Here is a 24,050-nt window from a genome sequence, read left to right on the forward strand (position 1 = left end):
GTTCAGCATTCAAACCACAACAATGCTAAGAGTACCACTTAGAATAGCCATTATTTGTCACATATACATTACAGCACAGTGAAATTCCTTTCTTTACATATTCCAACTTGTTCGGAAGCTAGGGTTAGAGTTCAGGGTCAAGCGTGATACATTGCCACTAGAGCACAGAGAGTTTAGAGCCTCGCTCAAGAACCCGAAAGTGTCAACTTGGCAATCCCTGGGTTTTAACCCCCAACCTTCTGATCAGTAACACAGAGCATTAACTACGGAGCTTCCACTTCCCTTTAGCATTAAACAATGCCTCAGCGTTATCAGCTCCAGGTATAATGCTATATCATATCTGACCCTCAGCTTCGTAACAAGCTGTAATATGTAAGTTTCACTCTAATGCATATTTGACAAAGAACAATACCTTCCGATTATGTGTAATTATAAATAAACAAAAAAGTACCACATTCCATAATTAAATAAATAAGAAAGAACACATAATAGCCTATTTGCTGTAGCATTTTCGACTGTTAACATATCGCACCTGCATGTGGCTGATTGCGTTCCCATGAAAGCGGCATGTTTTATTTCTTACATATTCGATTTTCTAAAACAATCTCAGCTGAGTATTGAAAGCTGGTGGTCTGTCCTGAAGAGAAACAGAAACGGGATTAAATCACTTAACAACTGGCTTTGCTTATATACAGTAAGAAAACACATTTAAAGCCTTGTCTAACTATATGATGGATGATCGAGGCTACTATCAGTGTCTATGCCAATGTTTGGCTTGAAAGGGCCGTGTGTTTTTTGCGTATTTCACCACTTCGCCTTGACAGCATTGTAATGGTGCTAATAAAACTAAAAAAATTTTAGAATAATAAAAAAAAATTTGAATAAAGGTTTTGAAAAGGATTTTTGATGATGAATTAATGACCAGTCTGAACCACTGAATGAACAAACTGTGTCTGCTTTCATTTCTGCCTCATAAACAGCTAAATTGAAAATAAATTAAAGTTATTCTCAGCGTATTTAAAGACAGAATGGTTAGTTGCTACGCAATAGATTCATATGTGTGGAGGAAATGACCAGGCTGAAGTGTTGGGGAAAATGAGAGAGGCCAAGCCGACTTACTCAGCAGGGCTCGCCTCAGGCTTGTGCCAAAGAGGCCGTCCGTTTATAAAAGAATTTAGTAATTTTTGCTGTGGTTTGAGCGCTGCTAGAATTTTATAGGATTTTTAGGGCATGAATAATCAAAAACGGCTGCCTGCACACTTTCTCAGGTCCCACCAATGGTGGGACTGTTAAGTTGGGCGTTTCTCAGCGTGAGTATTTAACCTTAGAAGCTTGCTGAGTGTGAATGCATACAGCACTGACCTTTTTGTGTCATCCTCTACAGCTTCTATTATACCGCACCTGGAGTCAAGCCTTGCTAAACTCCGGGTACCTTCACAGGCTTAGTCCAGAGAGACCCGAGGGGGCTCGTTAAGAAAAGCAGAGATGTTTGGCATTGGCTGGGGAAATAAACCTATATCACAATCTAATTGGCTGGGTTGTAAAAGTATTAAATAGTACATGTTTTAGCCAGAGGGTGCTTTGGCTGACCCTGAGAAGAGTGCGTGCGACCGTGCAGAGTTAACCATTTCAATGAGAAGCCATGCGTGCTGTAATCACAACCGGGTGCGTTCCACAAACACCACGCCGTGTGTAGCCCATGGGTTCTCTCTGAAAATTTTTTATACTAAGTGTCCATGCATAAAGCAGGGTGGATATGTCTCATAAAAAGCATTACTTGGAGCATTGCTGTGTTGAATCTTTGTTAAACATGATATAGTAGTGTGTGAAGAGCCACATGCAAGCCTGGAACAGTGCTCCCACTTGTCCTGACTCATCAAAAGCTCCTGCAGGAGCTCCTGACAGGAGCTGTAGACTTTACCTCTTTCGAGTACTTCAATCATTTTAGGAATGCTAAATGATTGTGCTATTTTGTACTATTTTCAGAGCTTGCTACTAATACTGACACCAAAACCTTCCTTGGAACACCAATGTTGTCATTAGCTACATTTAGTTACCTTTGATTGAGTAGAGTTGCAGTGCAACACTACTCAATTTTATTTAATTTATTAGTATCCATGCATCACTATTTCTGTTATTGTCCTTTCAAGATGCTAAGTGTTGTTCGTCAGTACTCTTAACTAGCTAAATAGTGCACTCATACTACTGTAAATTAGCGTCACACAGAAGACAGTGGATTCTCTTTTCAGTCTTTTTCCACCTCCAGGGATCCCTTTTTCTCAGGGATGTCATCTCAGGGAGTTGTTTTCCTTTGCAGCTGGCACCTCTGGTTCACTTTGTGACAAGGTGTATTGTTAAAACTGCTCTATAAATACAATTTTTATGAAATTTTTTTTTATTGAACTGGCCAAGCCTGGAACATCAAATGCTGGGAAATTTTTCCACCCAGCTTTGAGGTCACCCCGCTTTTGAGCACTGAGGTCACTCACACTGGCAAGTATGTTTTTAAAGCATTCACGTTCACACCAACATCAGAGAGAGTGTGACTTCATTCTGTACTCCTTTTTTTGCCTTTCCGTTACAGTCGGAGCATGCCTGATCGCCTGATCCTCTGTGCCTGCCAGGACATCCTGGAACACTCCAGCTTCTCACACTCATAAAGATTATGTTTACCAAAACACTCCACTCGAGTCTACAGTTCATTAATTATAAGCACACAGTGGCCAGCCACACCAGTGTTCCCATCCTAAGTGCATGTGTATAAATGGAAAAGGGGGGAAAAATAGACATAAAAAATACATTTTCTTTTTTTATCCCTACGGGTCAAGTTTGCACTGCTTTGCCAATGTTTTCTGCGCCGTGGTCGGAGCATAAGCAAGAAAGGCCTCGTTGACGATTTATAGCCATGCCCTTGTCTAGTCACACCCATGTAGTTGGTAGAACAGATAAATACATAGTACCTTTTTATGATAGAATTTTTTTTTTTTAAAGAAAGACAGACTAACCACTGTCCAGAAGAAAAGATTGGCAGTTCAGCATTATCAGAATTAGAAATGCTATTTATTACTGCATGTACTTAATGTAAAGTGAATTTTTAAATCGAAACGTTTCTTATTTCTTCCTCGGTGCAAAAACTTCACACACTGTTATGTTGTAATTTATGTGTAAATCAGTTGTCATAATGTTTAAGCGTAAATGTGACTTATTACATTATCTGCTACCACTATTTTAGATGCATTCCTGAGGCATCCTTTTTACAATTTATATTCTCAGCTGTTGATTTAAAGCACAATTTTTTAAAAGATACTTTTGTGATCCCTCGTGTGAGATTAGTTTCCTACGTTAAGATCTGTACATTTTATTGGGCTATTTAGGTAAAATGCTTTGCCCTGCAGCATGTTCTTTGCCAGCCTTTAGCTGGAAATAAAAGCTAATAAACCTCTACAGGCTGCGAAAGACCTCAAGTTTCACAGTCAATTCAGCACACCAGTAAGTAAACTCACCACAGGCCAGACTACAGGGAGTGTGTTTATCATATCTATAACACCATGCTCACTCCTGACAACACAGATCCAACAAGAGCGGCTCCTGGACGCCCTCAGCCCTGCTGACGCAGCTTGCGCAGGCAGATTAGAGCTTCCTCTATCGGGACCTGCGATCGTTAGAGGGGTGGTGACTGTCAACACTATCATCAGCATCACCACCAGTGTTCCAGCACTTTCCTCTCTTTAGCAGGAAGGCAGCTCAGTTCCACTTGGCCAGACTTCACAGGGCCCATGCTTTTCAGTAGAATGAGGCGATCCCATCACTGGGTAACACACCTACGCTCACACTCACTATCTCTCCCTTGTGTTGTGGTCAGATCCTGTGTGTAGATAGGGTGCTTGTTGAAAAGGCTTTCCATGACACCTCCAACAAAAAAAGTTGTTTCCTTGATTTTTGATAGTTGCTAAGTGATGGGCGGAGTAAACATCCTCTGGGGCGCAGCTGACAGGAGACATGTGGTGCCTGGAAAGAAGATTCACAGCACTGAGGAGTGATTTGAGATAAGAGCTCGGAGACCCCCTGCCCACTGATTAGAAGACTTGCTCTCTATGCTGCTGATGCCATCGCCTGACATCCCAAGACGTGGATTTATGTCGTCTGCCCTAAAGTCATTTATCTGCTCCCTTCCCAGACACTTCTGTTTACCCTGGTGCTTTTGCTATCAGTGTTGTTCTCGTCACTACTCGTAGTCTTGCATTTTAAGAAAGCTCCCTAATGAGAAGCGGAATATGTTTTAGACTTTATAAGGTTGCAAAGGCTGGCATCAGCAACCAGACACAGCTCCAGAATGCACTATATGTGGTGTGGATTTTATTTATTATAATCAGAAATCAAAGGCAGCAAAAATACTTCCATTGAAGTTTACAATGAATGTTCTTAAAAAAAAAAAAAGGTTCTGTTTTTTTTAGTAATAGTAAAATTTTTTCTAAATGCCTTTGACATTAACTGTTTTGTGAAAGACAATCAACACCGATCCATTAAGGGATCTTCCATAGGAGTAAAAATTCCCCTGTGAATAATCAGGTAGGAGTTGAGTTATGCATGTACAGTAAAGAAACTGCCCTTGTGCACTCAATTGTAATTACGTTCTTTAGCATTATTTAGAAAAATGTTGTAATCTGAGTGGGGGGTCTCCCAGGAAATCAACCATTTCTTATATGTTTAGCAGTAACAAAAGCACAGAGAATACACATTATCCTATTTTGATGTTAGTTTTGGTTTTATACATTGTACTGACACTGCATTGGCTAAATAACTGCATGAATGTACAAGTGTGCATGTGTTTCTATTAAAAAGTAAGTAAATGTGATTTTTACAGGAGCTTAAAAACTCAATTTATGGCATTTGGCAGACATCTTTATACAGAGCACCTTACAACTGAACAACTAAAGGTAAAGTGCATTGTGGTGCAAGGAATTTGAACTCATGCCCTTCTGTTTCAAAATCCAATGACTTAACCAATGAGCTGCCACCTCCCATCAAATGCCTATATTTGTATTTATACTATAACTTTTTGATAGATTGACAGATGGAAAATAGTCTTGTTTAATTTAATAACAAATTTACAATTTAATAACAAAACTTAAAATATAGAACATACTGTGCTATGGGTGTTGACATAGCATGAACACTTTAGAGCATTTTTACAACTAGCACTAACCCCAGATTGTCAAGATTATGTCCATGTACTACATAAACCATCAGCCCATGCATGACACAAGATCTATTAATTCCTCACATCTGTTAAATTTCACTTATTTAGCATACATATTTAAGTATGAGAATTTGTGTGGGCGATTGTGAAGCTTTTGTTGCTGGGCTTTGTGCTTGGATCTCAGCCTTGTGAATAGTCTTTGTGTTGTTTTGCATGTTATCCATGGTTTACATTTACGGTATTGGTTTTTGGTTTTCACTAAGAATAAAACAGTCTGTGCTTGCATTCTCTTTCGCTTCAGTTACGTGACACAGAGCCGCACTCTGGTCGCTGATAAACCGGTTCATACTCGGGGCAAACTGTCCTTTCAATTGCTTAATTTTGTCTCGTGGGGAAACAGAATGTTTCCAGCATGTTGAGAAACCCTGACTGCTGATTAAACACCTAATAAATTTTCCACATGCAAATGTTCTGTATTATTGCTCAGTTTGTGCAAGTTATTTTTCAGAGGCACACCAAAAATTAGCAACAGAGTGAGAAAAAAAAAAAAAAGAGGAACAGTGTACACGAGTGACCGTTTTTGTATGCTCATGTCTTTATTCTGCTTTTTCCAAATTATTCAGATTGAACTAAAACACTGATTCTTCAATAATCACTTGGTCAAGGATGTGGCAGAGCTGGAGCTTGAATACGCTCACTGCAAGGCAACAGACCATCTCAGAGCACCATGCACACACACACACACACACACACACACACACACACACACATGCCCATTAACACTAATTCGGAGTCCCTATTCAACCTAAAAGCATGTTTTTAGAAGGTGAAAGGAAACTGTAGAACCTGAAGGAAACCCACATGGAGAAAGGAGAACGTGAAACTCTGCACAGACAGAAACCTGAGTTGAGAACTAAACCAGAGACTTTGAAGGTGGAAGTCTGCAATGCCAGATAGTATTATTGGGCCCTGCTGACTTTAAAATTCTGATTGTTCTCAGGGTGTTGATTAATATAGTATAAGAGCAAATCTGACAAGTAGTGCTGACTGCAAGACAGGGTTTATAGTAATATGTATAATCTGTTTTTATTCGTACATTAGCAACTATTTACCTTGTATGGGAGACTTTATATTATTTCACTCTCACCTTTCACTCTCTCTCTCACATACACACCGTAACTCATTTATCACTAAATATTACCTTGTAATGACCAACCAGATATAATTCAGAGAAGAGTTCCTAATAATTATCCATTTATTTTCAACATTTAGCATGATTTATTTTCAGCTACAGATAGGAGAATTCTTATCTTATGTCTTGTCTTATCTTTGTCTTTAAAAGTCTAAAAAAATCAAGACAAGAGGATGCTGTTTCTTCTTCTATCAGCACATGTAAATACAGGTAACGATCAATGCAGCATCATTTCTATTACAAAACGGAAATGCTATATCATTTTATGTAACCTATTAGACACACACATATCAGGTTGGCATTTGTTTAAGTGAACATGTTTATATATATTCTGTCACATGAATTTGTCATTAACTACTTCCCTATCGTTCATAACGCTGCCATCCATCCATTTATGAGAGGAGGGGAAAAATATGAAATACATCTCCCTCTCATGTTAGATACTTTCCACCCAACTTCATAATTCTTACTGCTAAATCCCTCTCCCCAATCCTCAGCTAAAACTGCCAGCAACAATCTTCTAGAATCAGGTAATTCACTATTACACCCACTGGCAATAAAAAATAATGTGATACAAAACCCCAAAGCCCAAAAGCAGTGTAGAGCTAAAACTTTCCCCCACAATTTGTGGTCTTCTTAACATTTACATGAAAATCACTTTGTCTGAGGGATATTTATCTTTCTTTAGCAGGAACCAAAAAAAAAAATTCACCAAAGACTTACAGTGTTTGTTAATTAATTTACTGTCATACAGTCAGTGTTAGATTAAAACCTTTGTTCTCCAATCAAGGAACTGAATTATTTCAGTATCTAAAATAAATTTAAATGCTTTGCTGAAAGAAGCGATTATCATTTGTCTAGCCAGATTCTCTAGTTAATTGTAATAGTTGCTATACAAAAACAAAAGCTCACTTATCATATTCTTATGTGGCAAATTTCCTGTTCATACAAAAAGCTAGAGAGGGACAATACAAGGACATCAGCTTTCATACGTTGTTTAATCGCAACTTGTTGTTTAGTCCGGGAAATAACAATGCTTTTATCAGACTTTATCTTTGCCCGCTAGGAATACATTCAATATTTTTCCTGTGTAATTTAAACAGGTTGTTTAAGCTGCATATTTGATGCAATGGCAAACATTTTATGGTTTTTTTTAGAATTCATCCCCCAAAATACCACAATAATCTTTCCCCCTGGTTAAATTGGGGCTGTTAATCAGTCATACTCTGCTGCAGTCATCTCTCAGAAATATGTGAAGAGGCTGAGACGGGGTAAACTTTTAAAATATTTAATGGTGATTTTCAGGAAAACGCTAGATAGAGTACAATCCACACATTAAAACCCTTTCACAGTTATTGTACACATTACAGCAAAAGCAGACTTGAAGTATTAGGAAATGAAGCTAACATCCTTTGACTATGCATCTTTGGGCCAAGACTAGGTTTCTTCCAGCTATATTATGTTATTATATTATTCTTTATTCAATTTGTATCGTTTGTTTATTCATTTTTATTTTTTATTTTTTCAACATATCCTGCTATGTGTCTGATATTTGGTGAAATCTAGAGAGCATACTATTAGACAGGAGAGTTAAAAATCCATTATTTATTAATAGAAGGACAATGAAATGATAAGGTTTCAGTAATACTCAGTATCACAAAGTCTAACATGGGAAGTGGTAGGTTAGCGGTTAAGACATTGGACTTCTAATCAATATGTCATGAAATCAATGCCGAGCTGCCACTATTGGGCCCTTGAGGAACGCCCTCAATCCACAACTGCTCAGTTGTATAAATTAGATAATTGTTTCTCTGGATAAATGAGTCATAACTGTCTTAATGCTTAATTGATCAAAAGGTAATTTTCAGATAAACTATTCATCTTTTTAAAAATCATGTTCTGTTCAGTTCATGTTGTATCCCTTTAATTCAAATTTACAGTTTGTTGCCTCGTTATGAAATTGGTATCTTCCTTTGAGAATATTAAGCTACATTTTATAGCACGTTTAACAATGGCTACTGTATTTTCACAAAGCAGCTTTACAAAAAATAAATAGATGAAGAATAATCACCTCAGTCATACATTTGAATTTTTTTTTTTATTCTCATAAGTTTATCCCTAATCTCTAAATTTATACCTAAATCCTATTCCTAACTCCCTAAAATGACATGGGAATAAAATCTTGAGAGGAAACAAGACTCAAAACTAAACCCATGCTTCTGTGGGTGACATTGCATAGCCATTCATTATAGTTTCATCATTGCTGAAGTTATCAGCTGTTCAATGATGAAGGCTTAAGTGCAAAACTGATCATGGCAAATGCTATTTTCATGGTTTCTATTTGTGCAATATGCTTTTAGACTACTTTTAGTTTTACATTTAAAGGAATTTTAGGGTTGGAAATGACTGAGTAAATAATTGATCTTTTTCATATTCATACATATTCATATTCGTACACTTGCAAGTGCCATTCATTTGTTCATTCTCAGTGTCTGCTGATGATATGTAATCAAAATCTGCCCAAACAGAGAGCTAATATTGGGGGCCTGTTCACAAGTTAACTCAATTCTTATCACTTGATAGGACGAGCAGATGCAAACAGAAATGTGGGACAAAGTGAACGTTTGTGTGTGACAATGTGGGACATATTTCTGATACTGAGTAGCCCAATATTTTATATATTTTTTTGCGCTCATGTTTTTTCCTCAAAATCTGACTAGCTACATTGTTAGCAAAGAATTCACCACACGTGTGGCCTGTTTGAAGGAAAGCTAACACTATCTTTTCATGACAGGTTTAGATGCTTTCTTCACAGCTGTTGGATGAAAGTCAGCTTTGGACACTGCCCCCTAGGGGACCATTTTATAATTTACCACAAAATTATCAGTGATAAACACAAAATGTTGACTAAAATAGTTTTCTAATTAAAAAGCAAGGCATTATCTCATCTCATCATCTCAGTTTCACGATGCAGGACAAAGGGCTAAAATGCTCTGGATTATAACACAAAGCAGAAAGTCTGGTCACCCTATCAGTTGACATGCACGTCACTGATGTCTTGAAAGAAGCTAGTCTTTTTTAAAGACTAGCCAAAAAAAAACCCTTATAGTGATGTGAGTTATCTTTGAAAGATAAGATAAGCTTGTAACTTAAATTTAAAGTGTTTGATTAGAATAAGTCTGAACACAACCTGATGCATCAGACAAATTCTTTAGCCAGAAATTTACCAGAAGAATTAAATGCTTCCCCTGAGAATATCTGATGAGTGTGCATTGTGTGGATTCCTCCCGACTGATTTATAATGTACAAGTGAAAGTTAATAACATATGTACGTAAGTCAAGGCCATATTTTACGTAGGAATGTTGGCATAACGTACAACCAAAATAGCATTGTCAACTTGAGCTTCTCAATATAACCAAACGCTTCATTCCAGACTGGTGAGAGAGATTGATGACTTCGCTGGAGATGGGAATGAAGAAGAGGGGGGGCTCGGGAGAGGGATGAGGGGCTTTGACATACCCCGAATTACCGGGCTGTTGGGATGAAGTCTGAAGAAACACTCAGCACACAAATGCCAGATTCCATGGCCTGTAAAACTGCTGACCAGGTTGACTTCTTCCACGGTATTTTGAGTTTGGCGCGGCGAGGGAATTTCAAGAGGTGACATCCTGGACTTTGTGTGTCGCTTCAGATTCTCCAAACTGTTTATCTCCTCACCACTTCTGCCCATTGTGGTGTAGGGGAAGCGGTTTTTGGTAATCTCAACTAGAGCTGAACTGCACTAAAAACAACAGCGAGGCAGATAAGCAATAGCACAACCCAACCCATGTGAATTTCAAAAGCACAAAGCACAAAAACCCTCTGGGCTGAACCGGGTTTTTTAACGTCTTTGGTGTCCAAAACAAACACATCGGGGGTTGATCAACAGTAAAAAGCTCAATGTAGTGATATATATTTTTTTAAATCTTTCTTCATTATCACCACAAGAGGGCAGTAGGAGTAGTTCAAGAATAGCAATATGTTACTCATATCTCAAGGCACAACAACAGAACCTCATCAGTGTTTAATTATCTACAATATAGTCTAGGCAGGTCCCTGAGGTAATCAGTGCACCACTCTCTTCTCACTGGGCTTTGGGCTACGTCATAAACAAACACGCACACATATGGATCCCCTCACAATCTTATGGTCATAGACAGTGAAGCAAACAGAGCTAAGCCTCCGCCTGTGTCCCAGCCGTTCGGACGGCTACATCTCATGATTTTGGATTTGAACCAAATCTTAGTCGATACAGGGTCATGCAGTCTTCGTTTCACTGGGAGAAAACTCCCCCAGTTTACAAAAAGCCTGATCTTACAGTCTTTGTATTTGTTAGGTTTTTAGCTCCCAGATGTACTCCTGCTTATCATCTTCATCTTTACTAATGTGCCTCCGATCCAAGGCACATTAGTCAACTTCAAGTAACACAATAAAAGGATTTAAAGTACAAAAAAGATTTTTTTTTGTTTTTATTTAAATGTTACAGTTTATGTTGGAAAGCACTTTTGAAATCAGAGAAGCTCGATGTGTCATTAGTCATGGTCAGAAGATCCCATTCAAGGGCAAATAAACAATGTTTACAAAATAGAATTGTGATTTTTAAAAAGACGTCCGAGTGATCCAAAAATGACAAAATCATGTCAGCTACTCTTTAAGTGAATTTATAGCTATGGTTTGCATTGCACGGCTTGCTGTATCATTATGTGGTCCGTGGCTTGGTTTATGCCCTCCAGGCAGCTGCGCCAGGGAAGCATTCTGTTTAAACAAAGCTTGATTTTCTCAGAGGCTGCGCCCCTTGACCTGCGCATTAATGCAGGCCGGCACTACGAGAGGCCGTCGGCCAAGAAAACAGTTTAAACAATAGCATTGTGTCTGGACGAAAGACTGCCGCATGAGCCAGCACTTTTCTATGTCTATTTATCTTAAATATGACCAGCTCAAGCACCTAAGATCAGTCACGGCTTGACTTTTTTTAATGGTTTCCTGAATATGAAGTCTAGAAAACAGAAATCGCTAGCTAAAAAAAAAAAACCGGATGAACCGGGATCACTATTAAATATGTACTTCTCCTTGTAACATTTATAACTAAGACAGCAATTCCTAGAACATAAGCACATGTGACATATTGCGATATAAACCAAGTAGAACAGTACTGTCAACACTGTAACTCTCTCATCTCCTTTTTCATTTCTCCCTCTTTCTCTCTCTCTCTCTCTCTCTCTCTCTCTCTCTCTCTCTCTCTCTCTCTCTCTCTCTCTCTCTCTCTTATCCCATTTTTCTGTGAACTCTTCTCCTTGATAAGCTCCAGATGTTGTCTGCCGCTGTGAAGGTGCTGGAGCAAGATTCACTCTCCCTCCTCCCAATAAATGCCGGCTCTCAGCAAACCAGGTCAAAGGGTCTTGGTTGATCATTCATTTGGAGAGGCTCCAAGCTGACAGTGAAAGCAGACTAATCACCTGTATGACATGACACTTTGGAAAAGGATGTAATAAACCAGACGGTGTCTGCGGTAAAATTGCAACAATTCAGCAGCACCTCAGTTGAGCTCGTGCTCCGTTTCCTTAACACTCACTTTAACATTTTACTGTTTCGAGATAAGATACAAGTTTGAGCGTGAAAAAAACAGTGTCCCTTAACAGATACGTTATGTGGTGCTGATGTTGTGGAAAGGTGCAGTAACTAAGATATGAAGTTCCCACATGCCCTCTGAAGCACCGTAGTCCACTTTTTTTCTTCTCCTTCTTTCCATGGCCCAAAGGTCAATGTGTTTACAGCCATAAGATTCATCACTATGTTCAGTTCATGGAGACCAGCAGCTGGCTCTACCCGTCACCTTAATGGGCTCATGTTTGAAGCTTTCAATCTAATGGCAAAGAGGCTAAACTAATCACTAATTCAAAGTCAAGACCTCTCGAACCTCTTTCTCTCTCCCTATTGAATGCAGTTTTATATATAAATTTTTTAAATATCCAATTTAATATGCCACCTGAATAAAAATTGTGTTTTTGCATACCACATTTATAGCATATTTAGATCTGAACGCAGACTGCTGAGAGTTTAAAAAACATAGGCTGCATAGGCTGAAAAACATTAATATAAATAGCCTAAACTGCAATCATTAACTGCGAGAACAACAACAAAAGAATGCAAGTGAAAAGAAATCAGTGATAAAAAATTCTGAGACATCTCTAGTTTGGCACAAATGCCTCAGTCGAGCAATCGAGTGGTTTAAATGCAGATAAATTTTTTTATCTTACATACAACTGAGAACTAGTGTGCCCTACACGTAGTGCACTACATAGAGAAAAACATATAGTGATAAATGCCTTTTACATGTTCACCATTTAAAGATTCAGAGCCAGACAATAAATACAGAGTTGACTCATAGGAAAATTGTTTCCTTTACTCGTTTAGAATCACCGCTGTTTTTTGGTCAAATTGTGTTGATACAATGTTCTGCTTACTTGTGTACTTTTGTTTTCGTTGTTAGTTTTGTTGTCTATTTTGAATGAATTAAACATGAACTCGGCTATGTTACCTCCAATAACTGAAAAACCCGGGGAAAATCTCAGTGTCTTGTCAATTGTCAAATGTCTTGAATACTGGCTCTTCAGTAACCTCCCTCCCGAACATAATTGGGGTTTACATTATAAGCTTGTGGGACTTTTTAAAAGTTCTGCACACATTTGTTATTTTTGTTTGCACTTGGTTGTAATATTTGTAATAAATTCACTTGCTTTTATTCCCCCACATATTAAAATATATATAGCATAATTTAAAGTTATGGAATGTGGTCTTTCTTTGTCTAACAAGCTTAAAATTCCATATCTGCCCTCTGACTTATATCCACAAACCCCATATTTGCCCTCTCACTTATACCCACAAACTCCATATCTGCCCTCTCACTCACAGCCACAAACTCCATATCTGCCCTCTCACTTATACCCACAAACTCCATATCTGCCCTCTCACTTATACCCACAAACTCCATATCTGCCCTCTCACTTGTACCCACAAACTCCATATCTGCCCTCTCACTCACAGCCACAAACTCCATATCTGCCCTCTCACTTATACCCACAAACTCCATATCTGCCTGCTCACTTATACCCACAAACTCCATATCTGCCCTTTCACTTATACCCGCAAACTCCATATCTGCCTGCTCACTTATACCCACAAACTCCGTATGTGCCCTCTCACTTATACCCACAAACTCCATATCTGCCCTCTCACTTATACCCACAAACTCCATATCTGCCCTCTCACATATCCCCAAACTGAATATCTGCCCTCTCACTCACAGCCACAAACTCCATTTCTGCCCTCTCACATATCCCCAAACTCCATTTCTGCCCTCTCACATATCCCCAAACTCCATATCTGCCCTCTCACTTATACCCACAAACTCCATATCTGCCCTCTGAGTTATACCCACAAACTCCATATCTGCCCTCTCACTTATACCCACAAACTCCATATCTGCCCTCTGAGTTATACCCACAAACTCCATATCTGCCCTCTCACTCACAGCCACAAACTCCATATCTGCCCTCTCACTTATACAAACTCAATATCTGCCCCCTCACTCATAGCCACAAACCCCATTTCTGTACTTTTACTCATACCCAAAAACTCCATACCTGTCCACTCACTCATTCACACAAACTCCATTTATGTCTGCTTACTCATACCAAAAACTCCCATCTACTTGGCCACATAAAAGTAAAAACTTCCTGTTTTGTGTGAGTTCTTTATTACTTCGCACAACATCCAATGCACACCTCTATTGTCAACCAGATTTCTAGCAAACCTTAAAAAAAAGAGCAGTGCCTTCTTTTCATATCTATATTTTTGTAGCTACGGTATTTATTTTATTTTATGATGCCAATGATTTTTGAGGGTCTAGAATTATTAGTTTTTTTGTTTATTTGTTTGTATATGTTCCATTAATCAGCATTAAATCTATCTACTTAAGATCGTGTAAGTCTCAATTGCCAAATCGAATCAATATTATTCACGTCAACTGTCAGTGGTTTTAATGTTACTACAACGTTACAAAACAACGACATGTTTACACAAAATACATCCTCTGTGTCTTCATGCCTCCTGTTTAGTGATCCTTCGACAGGTTTTACACACAATGCTACCCTTACCAGGATAAAAAGATATTATTAATCCTTAAAATTATACATAGCTAAAACTGTTTTGATGAACGACTGAAACATTAGCACAATTTTTAATGCATCAGCATTGATATGCTTATTTCTTACCACAAAAAATAGCATGTAAGAAGGAAACTTCCTTGTGCTTATGTCAGCATTACTAACAAATTTCAATTGTAAATACATACAACCCAAAGTGATAAATATTTTATAACACACACATACACACAAGATGGTGATACACTTTATTGAGAGCTACAAGAATAAAAATGTGATAAATGACTTGACTTGTGATAGTTTCAGCTTTTTGGTTAAGAAACATTATTATTACAAATTTCAGTGTTGTAATAAATTTAATACACAACTTTAGTGGAGGCTGAAATTACTTGTAGGAAATATTGACACTGGAGTGGTAATAACGGAAAAACTGTTAGTCCCATTCTAGCTGTTGAAATTTGAGTGTTTTGTGGGATTACATGAAACATCTTTATGGTCCATGATTCATGGAGGCCTCTTCCACATATGCCAGTACAGCTTAATAATTGTCACATAGTGGCACCATAAGTAAGGGGAAACAACTGAAACTTTCTTTAGCATTTTGTGTCCATTTAGGGGATAGATAAGGGGACAGCTTGGAGACAAAATGGCCAGATTTTAGTCAGCCTTGGTATTCATGGATTGAATGAACCATAATATGAATTCTTATCTGTTCTTTTATTACTTAGCAAACAGTTTTTGACAGGCATTCTAAATGATCACAGTACCTTTAACTTAAACAACATACTCTGAAATATTATTGCTAAAATAAAAATTTAAAGCGCTTTGCTTTAAACACTATATATGTATCAGTGACTATCAGAGGAACACGCGTCCGTTTTAGATTCTAAATGCACACAGTGGAGTCAATAATCATTTTATTACAAAATGAAGCTTGGAATTTTTTTTTTTCTCCCTAGAACTGAATGAGCTGTGGCATCCTATGCCATTTAAACAGCAAATGGAAGCTGCATATGTTTGATTTTCATGCTACTTCCCTCCTAACTCAAACCAGGCCATGCTTCTTGCCAAAAAGCATTTTAAAGCTGGTTACGGCCCTCTAACAAACCAAAAGTGCTGGACCTCATGTAGACTACAGGAAGAGAGTTCTAAAAATGGTCCTCAGGAGCATCTTAAAAACATTTTATTGTCATTTTAGGGTATGTATGTTTTTCACCGTCGAATGTGTTTTGGCATCTTATAGCCTTATAACACCACTGGGTAGTTAAATAGGCAGGAAAATATTGTAGGAGCAACAAAACGCTAGAGGAAAATGGAATCAGCGAATAGTTACATTACCACAGAAAACGCACATACAGACACAGTCTTTGTAATAATACAATCCATTATTGATTAACTAAAGCAGACAGACGACACGGATCAGCCTCTGTCTTTGTGTAAGTAGTCGGGCGCCGAGTATTTATCAGGTGCAGGAGTGTCACAGTGTCTTTCTCACGAGGCGACCATTAGAGCTCTTTAAAGTCGACCCCATACCGAGAGGCTTCTGGGAAAGCTCAGCAGGTGTGGCTCTGATTATGATCTGACACCAGTTTGCACTAACAAGAATCATACTAGGCAGTGCCATGGCTTCGTCTGTCCCTTAAGCACTCTTAGCGTTTTGAAATTGGAGTTACTGGTTGGCCTGCATGAAGTCATCTTTATTTATTTATTTATTTATTTATTTATTTATTTATTTATTTATTTATTTATTTATTTATTTCGACACATTTACCTCAGCAGTGCTTCATCATGGTTCACGAACTACTGGAAATGTCATATTTATCCCTTTTCCGAGTGCAACTAGGAGAACATTAAGCGCTGTTTGAAGTTGATCAAAAAAGAGATCAAAGCTGCATTTCTTTCTCATACTGCATTTAACCCCCTTTTTCCAAGCAGTCAGTCTCTCAATGTTGTCTAACATCAGATAAGGCAGTTACACCATACTGAATATGGCAGGCTTTCATCTTATTCTTAGCGTTTCAGACTTTCCAGAAATCTGGAAATAACTGTAGCCCCAGAGGAAATTTTCTTCGCTTAAAGCGTTCTCTTTGATACCTTCAGGGGATTTAATGGGGATTCTCACTTGGGTTTCATTTAGCTATCAACTTTGTCAGAAATGTTTTCCTACAGAGACATAGAAATGAGACGAAAAAGAGACGTGAGATTTTTCTAAGATTAAAGAAGAGAAACAGAAGCCAGACTTGGCATCAGCGGGATTTGAACACACAAATCTCCTAAATTGCAAGGTAAATGTTTTAGGTTTCAGCACCTGGAAAGTTGTTCTTTAGCATTTTCAATTGTTTAATGGCTAGTTTAAAGAACCATGTGTTACCTGAATTTTGTTTAAAAAAAAAAAAAACAGCAATGTTTGTATTAACTGGAAATAAAATCTGAAAAAAAAACCTCTTTACACATTAATCTAAAGTTTCTTGATTTGCTTGCAATAACCCTGCAATCATTTTGCATAAACATGAGTTTATCAGACTACTTTTTCTACTTGTATGTATAATCTAAAATACTAGTTGGAATAGGAAATATTTTCACTAAATGTACTTACATAGTATGTATAGAAATACCATCCCTCCATGTACTTAAACCATCAAATCAAAAATTAGCTAGTAAACATCTCTTTACATATATGTAGGCATGAATGCATATCATCTCTCTAAATATGCATTACCTTTAGATGTTATTGGGAGATGTACACTATATAGACAAATTTTCACCATTCTTCTAAAAGTTTGTGGACACTTAACCAATTACACCCATATGTGCTTGTTCAGCACCCCAAGTTTAGTTCACACTTCTGGGAAGGATTATTTTAGAGTATGGATGTTGACATTTTAGCCACAAGTGCATTAGTGAGGTCAAGCATAGATGTTGAGTAAGGAGGCCTGGGGCAATTCCAGTTCCTTCCAGAGGTGTTCAGTGCGGTTGAGGTAAGGGCTTTGTCTCATGAGTTCTCCAATGCTAACCTTGGCAAATGATGTCTATATGGACTATACTTGTGCACCATTTTGGTTTGGCCAGGTGCACATATGGATGTGATGGTCATATGTTTGTGGCCATGCATATGTATGTGTATGTCATTAGATCTTTTCTGAACAGCAATGTCTGGCACAAAAATATGAGTTCTATTAGTTCTGAGAACGAAAGATAAAACAAAGAGAAAATGGAACCAGCATTGGGATAGACTTATCTATAGACCCAGATATGTTTAAAGCCCTTAAACAGACGTCACTCTCTTTGTCTCCAGTTAATATTGGGTTGATATTATGGTCAAGCGATATGAGGCACAAGGTGAGATGAAATAATATGATTTCTGTAGTTTCATTTTGACTTGCTTACAAATATCAATGTGCAAGATGTCAATCTTTCCCTCCATTTCAAAATTACTGTGGTAATAAAAAGTACAGGAAAATGATAAAAGGGATTTTGAAAAAACATCCTTAACTCAGACCAGATGAAGGCATAAAGAAAAACATTGGTTCGGCCTGATTGATTCGAGAGCTATTTGCTCATGATAATACCCCTCCTTGAGCAATCTAAAATCAAATTCGCCAATCTGACCTGTTCCCACATTTCCTATAGGACAATTATGGTGCTCTTTGTGCCCGCTGGCATGCACTCATAACCCACCCATTCTAACAAAGTCTCGCTTGGCTCTCGCTAGGTAAGCTAGCATCCCCTGTTCGTAAGCCCGACACACACACACACACATCTGAAAGCAATTCCCGGTCTGTGTGTGGGGGCCGCCAGATTCCAACAAGACCCCCTCACCGGGAAGTGGAGGAAGGTAAGCTTTGGGAAGAAGTGGGAATAGCAATTAAACAATCCCTGGCCTTTTGATGGAATTCCCGGAGGAGTTCGTCAAAGCAGGATTAATCACACGTCTGTTCCTGGTGATCCTGCATCTCTTATTCTCTTTGCCCTTCTCTCTTTCTCTTTTTAACAAGTATGTCTCACTTCCTCACTGATAGATCCTAGGAAAAAAAGAATCCTATAACTGCCAGGAAAACATTTTTAAAGCTCCAATGGCTTTTTAATATCGCCATGTAATAAAGCTATAAGTTGGTTCAGGACTTTGATCAACAAGTCATTCAGGAATTATTGTTCACATAAACATAATTAAAAACCAGAACGGATGGCACAGGAAATATTGGAAAGAGCGACAGAAAACTCCAGTGTTGTTCATGCCTCTGTTACCAGTGCATGTTATTGTGTTACAACTAGCAATTTAATTTACATTACGTCCAGGCAAATGAGTAATTTTAAAGACTTATGTTCAAAAACTACCACTTTCCTCTGTAAAGTTAAGATAAATTCTTTTTCTTCCATTAAGCCAAGCATATTTCACTATATTAATGTACATATAATCTTACCACAAAACTTCCTTTATTTTTTTGCACTTTTAGTGAAATCTAATAAGCCCAAGCATAGCATTATTTTACCGTTAGCTTTCTCTTTGTGTCTGTGTATTTGCTTTTATTTTTTTTATATTTATATATATATATATATATATATATATATATATATATGTGTGTATATATATATATATATATATATATATATATATATATATGTATATATATATATATATATATATATATATGTATATATATATATATATATATATATATATACATATATATATATATATATATATACATATATATATATATATATATATATATATATATATATATATATATATATATATATATATATATATATATGTATGTATGTATGTGTGTGTGCACGTCCGTTTTGCCACTTCAACAGACAAGCCTATAGCTGCAAACATGTGCGTGTTCTAGTGATGGATTATTGGACCTATGATTTACTGCTGATGGTTTGTGATAGCCCTGGTACTAGGGAAAAAAGAACAACACTCAGGATTAATGCTTTACATCATCGGCTTTACAGGCTCATTTGCAGACAACTGATTGTACCATGACCTTGAAACAAAAAACTGAAGGAGAAAGTGAGATGGCAAAAAGAACATGGTCACACAAATGCCTGAGTTACTCCATGCCGGCTTTCTTTCTCCTGCGGGGTTTTGCTGTGAAACGCTGCACTCTGACTGTGCCTGTAACCTAAAGCAGGTGGTGAGAGCCAGCAGATTTGCACTGGGACTGTGTGTGTGTGGCAGTTTAATTGGATAAAAGGAGATTAAAAGGGACCTGAATGAAGATCCTCCAAAGGCAAGTCCTGAGTTATAAGGGCAACACGCAGAGGTGGCAGCATGACAAATGGCGTGCAGAGAAATAAGAAGGTCTTGCTCCTGTTTTCAAAATGAAGCACTTTCCAACATGTGAGTGAAGTGAGTAAGACGTGGCTGCTTTCAAACCTATTAGTCCTATTTGCTGGGTCCAACTCCAAGGGCACATTATTTTACAATGCATAATTGAACAGACACATAAATAGTTCCAAAACATCACTGAAATTTAATAGTAGCGAGACTGGAAAAAGTTATGTTGAAAATGTATATTTGAGAGCATACTTATACATTTATTAAACTGACAGAGGTGTAAAGAGTACCAAAAAAAAATATCATACTTAAGTAAAAGTATAAATGCCTTACCCCAAAACTTACTTAATTACAATTTAAAAGTCACCAATTGCAATATGACATTAGAAAAAGTCTTATTTTAGCAATACTTGAGTATTTTACTCATATTGAATGTAGGCTCAAAGATGCACTAGTGCTTAACACCAAGACAAATGCAAGGTTTTATTTCCTATTTTAGATAAGTAAAACCAAATATTCAGAGCTGACCATCATTTGATGCTCCTTTAAGTTTCAGAGATGGGCAATATTTTATTCAACTTCAACAAAAACTGGAATTTTTGGAATGTGTTCAACACTTTGTGGACTGAAAATGAGGTCAGCAGTGATAAAAAGTCGCTCACAGGCAGCAGATGTGGGTAGGGGAGTGTTGAACATTAATGACATAGTCAAATGAAGTGCAAATTCATAATGGTCATTGTCAATTAGAGTATAGTGGAGTAAAAAGGACATATATTGAATCATAAATGTTGTTAACATAAATGTAGAGAGTAAAAGTTGCTCATAACTTTGATACTCAGTAAAACTAGAAAGTAGCCAAAAACACTGTTACACCACTATATTAAAATTAAAGAACTAACTGGTAATCACCACCGGTTACCAGTTTTTGACTGCTACTTCAGTCGCAAATATAAACAATGATAATTACACTGAAAACAAGGATGTATTTATAACATATAAACATTCAGGGGAACATTATTATTTACATTCATTGTACATTTTTATGATCATTCTTATCCATACCCCCGTCCTCTACATCTGCCTCTTTTTAAAACAACTACCTGCATGTCTTCCTTCACCACATCCATCCTCCTTGGCCTTCCTCTTTTCCGTCTTCCTGGTGGCTCCATCCTCAGTAATCTCCTACCAATATACCCTATGTCCCTCCTATGCACATGACCAAACCATTTCAATCAAGCCTGTCTCACTTTGTCTCCAAAACGTCCTACATGCGCTGTCCCTCTAATAAACTCATTTCTAATCCTGTCCATCCTCGTCACTCTCAATGAAAATCTCAGCATCTTCAGCTCTGCTACCTCCAGCTTCACCTCCTGTTTTTTTCGTCAATGCCACTGTCTCTAAACCATACAACATCGCAGGTCTCACCACCGTCCTATAAACCTTCCCTTTTACTCTTGCAGATACTCTTCTATCACAAATCACTCCTGCCACTCTTCTCCACCCACTCCACCGTGCCTGCTCTCTTTTCTTCACTTCTCTCACACACTCATTATTCATTTTCACTGTTGATCCCAGGTACCTGAACTCCTCCACCTTCACAACCTCTTCTCCCTGCAACCGCATCACTCCACTGCCCTCCCTCTCATTCACACACATGTACTCTGTCTTACTCCTACTGACTTCCATTTCCCTTCTCTCCAGCACGTACCTCCAGCTCTCCAGGCTCTTCTCAACCTGCTCCCTGCTCTCACTACAAATCACAATATCATCCGCAAACATCTTAGTCCATGGAGACTCCTGTCTGACGTCATCCATCAGCCTGTCCATCACCACTGCAAACAGGAAAGGGCTTAGAGCGGATCCTTGATGTAGTCCAACCTCCACCTTAAACCAGTCTGTCGTTCCTACTGCACACTTCACTGCTGTCACACTGTCCTCATACATGTCTCCTCTTCCACATTCCTCTCCTTAAGGCTATACCTACCCATCACCTCCTCATTACCTCTGTTGACTTCACCAACATGGCAATTGAAATCTGCCCCAATCAAACCAGTCTTTCATTCCTAGGTACACCATCTACAACCTAATCTAACTTCAGAATCTTTCCTTCTTCTTCATCTCACAACCCAGTTATAACCCTATCAGAAACTCTCTTCACCTCCACTACACTCTTACTGTACTCTTTTGTCAGAATCACCCCTACACCATTTCTCTTTCCAGCCATACCATCATAGAACAGTTCAAACCCGGGTCTCGACTGATCCGGTATGAAATTCTTATTCGTGATCCACATATTTGATTTTAAACATCTTTTGTTGTGCCCTTCCTAACGCAACTAAGAGTGCACTGGCTTGTGCAACCCTTATGGCTGGGTTTTGTATAAAAACATTTAGGATACAAAATAATTGTATAATATAAACACTATTAGAAAAGACAGTGTCAAAAAACCTAATTGTTATCTATGAAATACTAATACAATTGATGTGATTTATTTGTAATACAAGAGAAAATCTAAAAATGTTTCATTCCCTTAGTATACGATAAGAATAAGATTAAGAGGTCTTTCATTTTGGTTATCCCATGGAGATCCTAGCAATGAGAGTGGTTTATTCTGCCTTTACTTTAACCTCAGCAAAACTAGTTATGTTGGATAGTGTTGGTTGTCCAGCATGCTGTCAGCTTGGTTTATGAACACAAATATGTGTTGCAGGTGTGATAAAAGTGGTACGTCGTCATCCTTTTAAATGCTACAAGTGTGCAAGGGTGTATCAGTCTACTTGTGTGGTCACATAAATGTATATATACATGCAAAAGACACGTGTTTGATTAAAAGCTTTATCTAATATTTAATCACACCCACACAAAATATATCTCCTAAATCTACAAGAGAAGCCAAACTACTGCAGGTGCACATTGCTCAAATTCACACATGTTTATGATCAATCAGATCAGCCGTGTGTTCGAGTTGAAGTCCTAGAACATTCCGCCCCTGACAGAATGCATTACAATCAGCTGAAACACTCACATTTGTTAAATCATGTGCTGTGCTCCAGAAAACCAGCGGAAGTTCTCATTCGTTTGCATTTGACATGCAAGTGTGCGTGGTGCATACAAGCTAGAATGTCATGTGCATGTCAGTCTCTGGTTGTGGCTGTGTACGTGTGTGTGTGTTATTGTTAAGTGAGCTTTGCTTTAGCAGCTTAATAGGAGTGGCAACGAACTGGTGTAAGGCGTCTGGCAGCCCCTGTCGGCTACATTCTTTCCCATCTGATAGAGGCTCTTATCGGCCTGAGACGGAGGTGCTGAGCATGAGATGCGTGTTAGGCTTTACAGTAACATCAACACATTCCTGTGCACATTCTTCACAGCCAGTGAAAACACTGCTGGCCCGATAACAGAGGGTAATCAAAACAGCGATAAATTGCACCGGATATAAAGCGTGGCTAAGCACAACGCCAGCGCTTCAAACAAATACTTTCCTTGCCAACTCTAAATGCATATAATACCCTTGGATTGGCCATTTCAGCTTCACTGAAGGCATGGCTTTTTGCTCTTTTGGTCCTGAATCCTGTGACCTGCTTCAACATCTCTACACAGTCCATTCTACAATCTACTGCCAGCTCTTTCTTAATATTTGGCACTTATACTATTTGCCTCAGAAATTGCACAAATTCATCCCACATTTCTCATTTTAGTGACAAACATCCAAATTAATCAATAGCAGTTTTTAATTTTTTTTAATTGCTGTTACAAGTGTTTGGGAATTGATTAGTTATGGGTTTCTTTAGCATTTAATCAGTCAGCACAGACACTGAATTATGTGTTTTCAGAACATGGTGTTGTGTCAGCATGTGCTCATTGCGGTCAGCTCTGAACCTAAAACAACAATCAGGAAATGAAGAACAACTAATTAGACCATGCTCTGAACAGAGCATCGTATTTTTTTTTTTTTTTTAAGTCATGGATGTAGAAATTTAGTCATGTATCTTTGGGAATTGATGCAACTTTATTCTTCAATGGTCAGTGCTCTTAAAGCAACGCTCATCACCAGTCACACGAAAGAAATACGACAATCAAAATTCTTTATGTATTAAAATGTTCTTGAATTTTTACTTTATTTTGGCGACAGTTGCAGTTTTTTTTCTGTTTTCTACTTTCAAACAACA

General features: G+C 38.0%; 1 long non-coding RNA gene across 1 annotated transcript; it reads left to right on the top strand.

Moving 5' to 3' along the window:
* Positions 1–1,914: 1,914 nt before the first annotated feature.
* Positions 1,915–5,657, top strand: LOC310736498. The gene is made up of 3 exons (XR_014536566.1): positions 1,915–3,489; positions 3,571–3,812; positions 3,947–5,657. It is a non-coding gene; the product is annotated as an uncharacterized lncRNA (long non-coding RNA).
* Positions 5,658–24,050: the final 18,393 nt, after the last annotated feature.

Source organism: Silurus aristotelis (assembly GCF_946808225.1).
Source record: "Silurus aristotelis genome assembly, chromosome: 14".
Lineage (NCBI taxonomy): Eukaryota > Metazoa > Chordata > Actinopteri > Siluriformes > Siluridae > Silurus > Silurus aristotelis.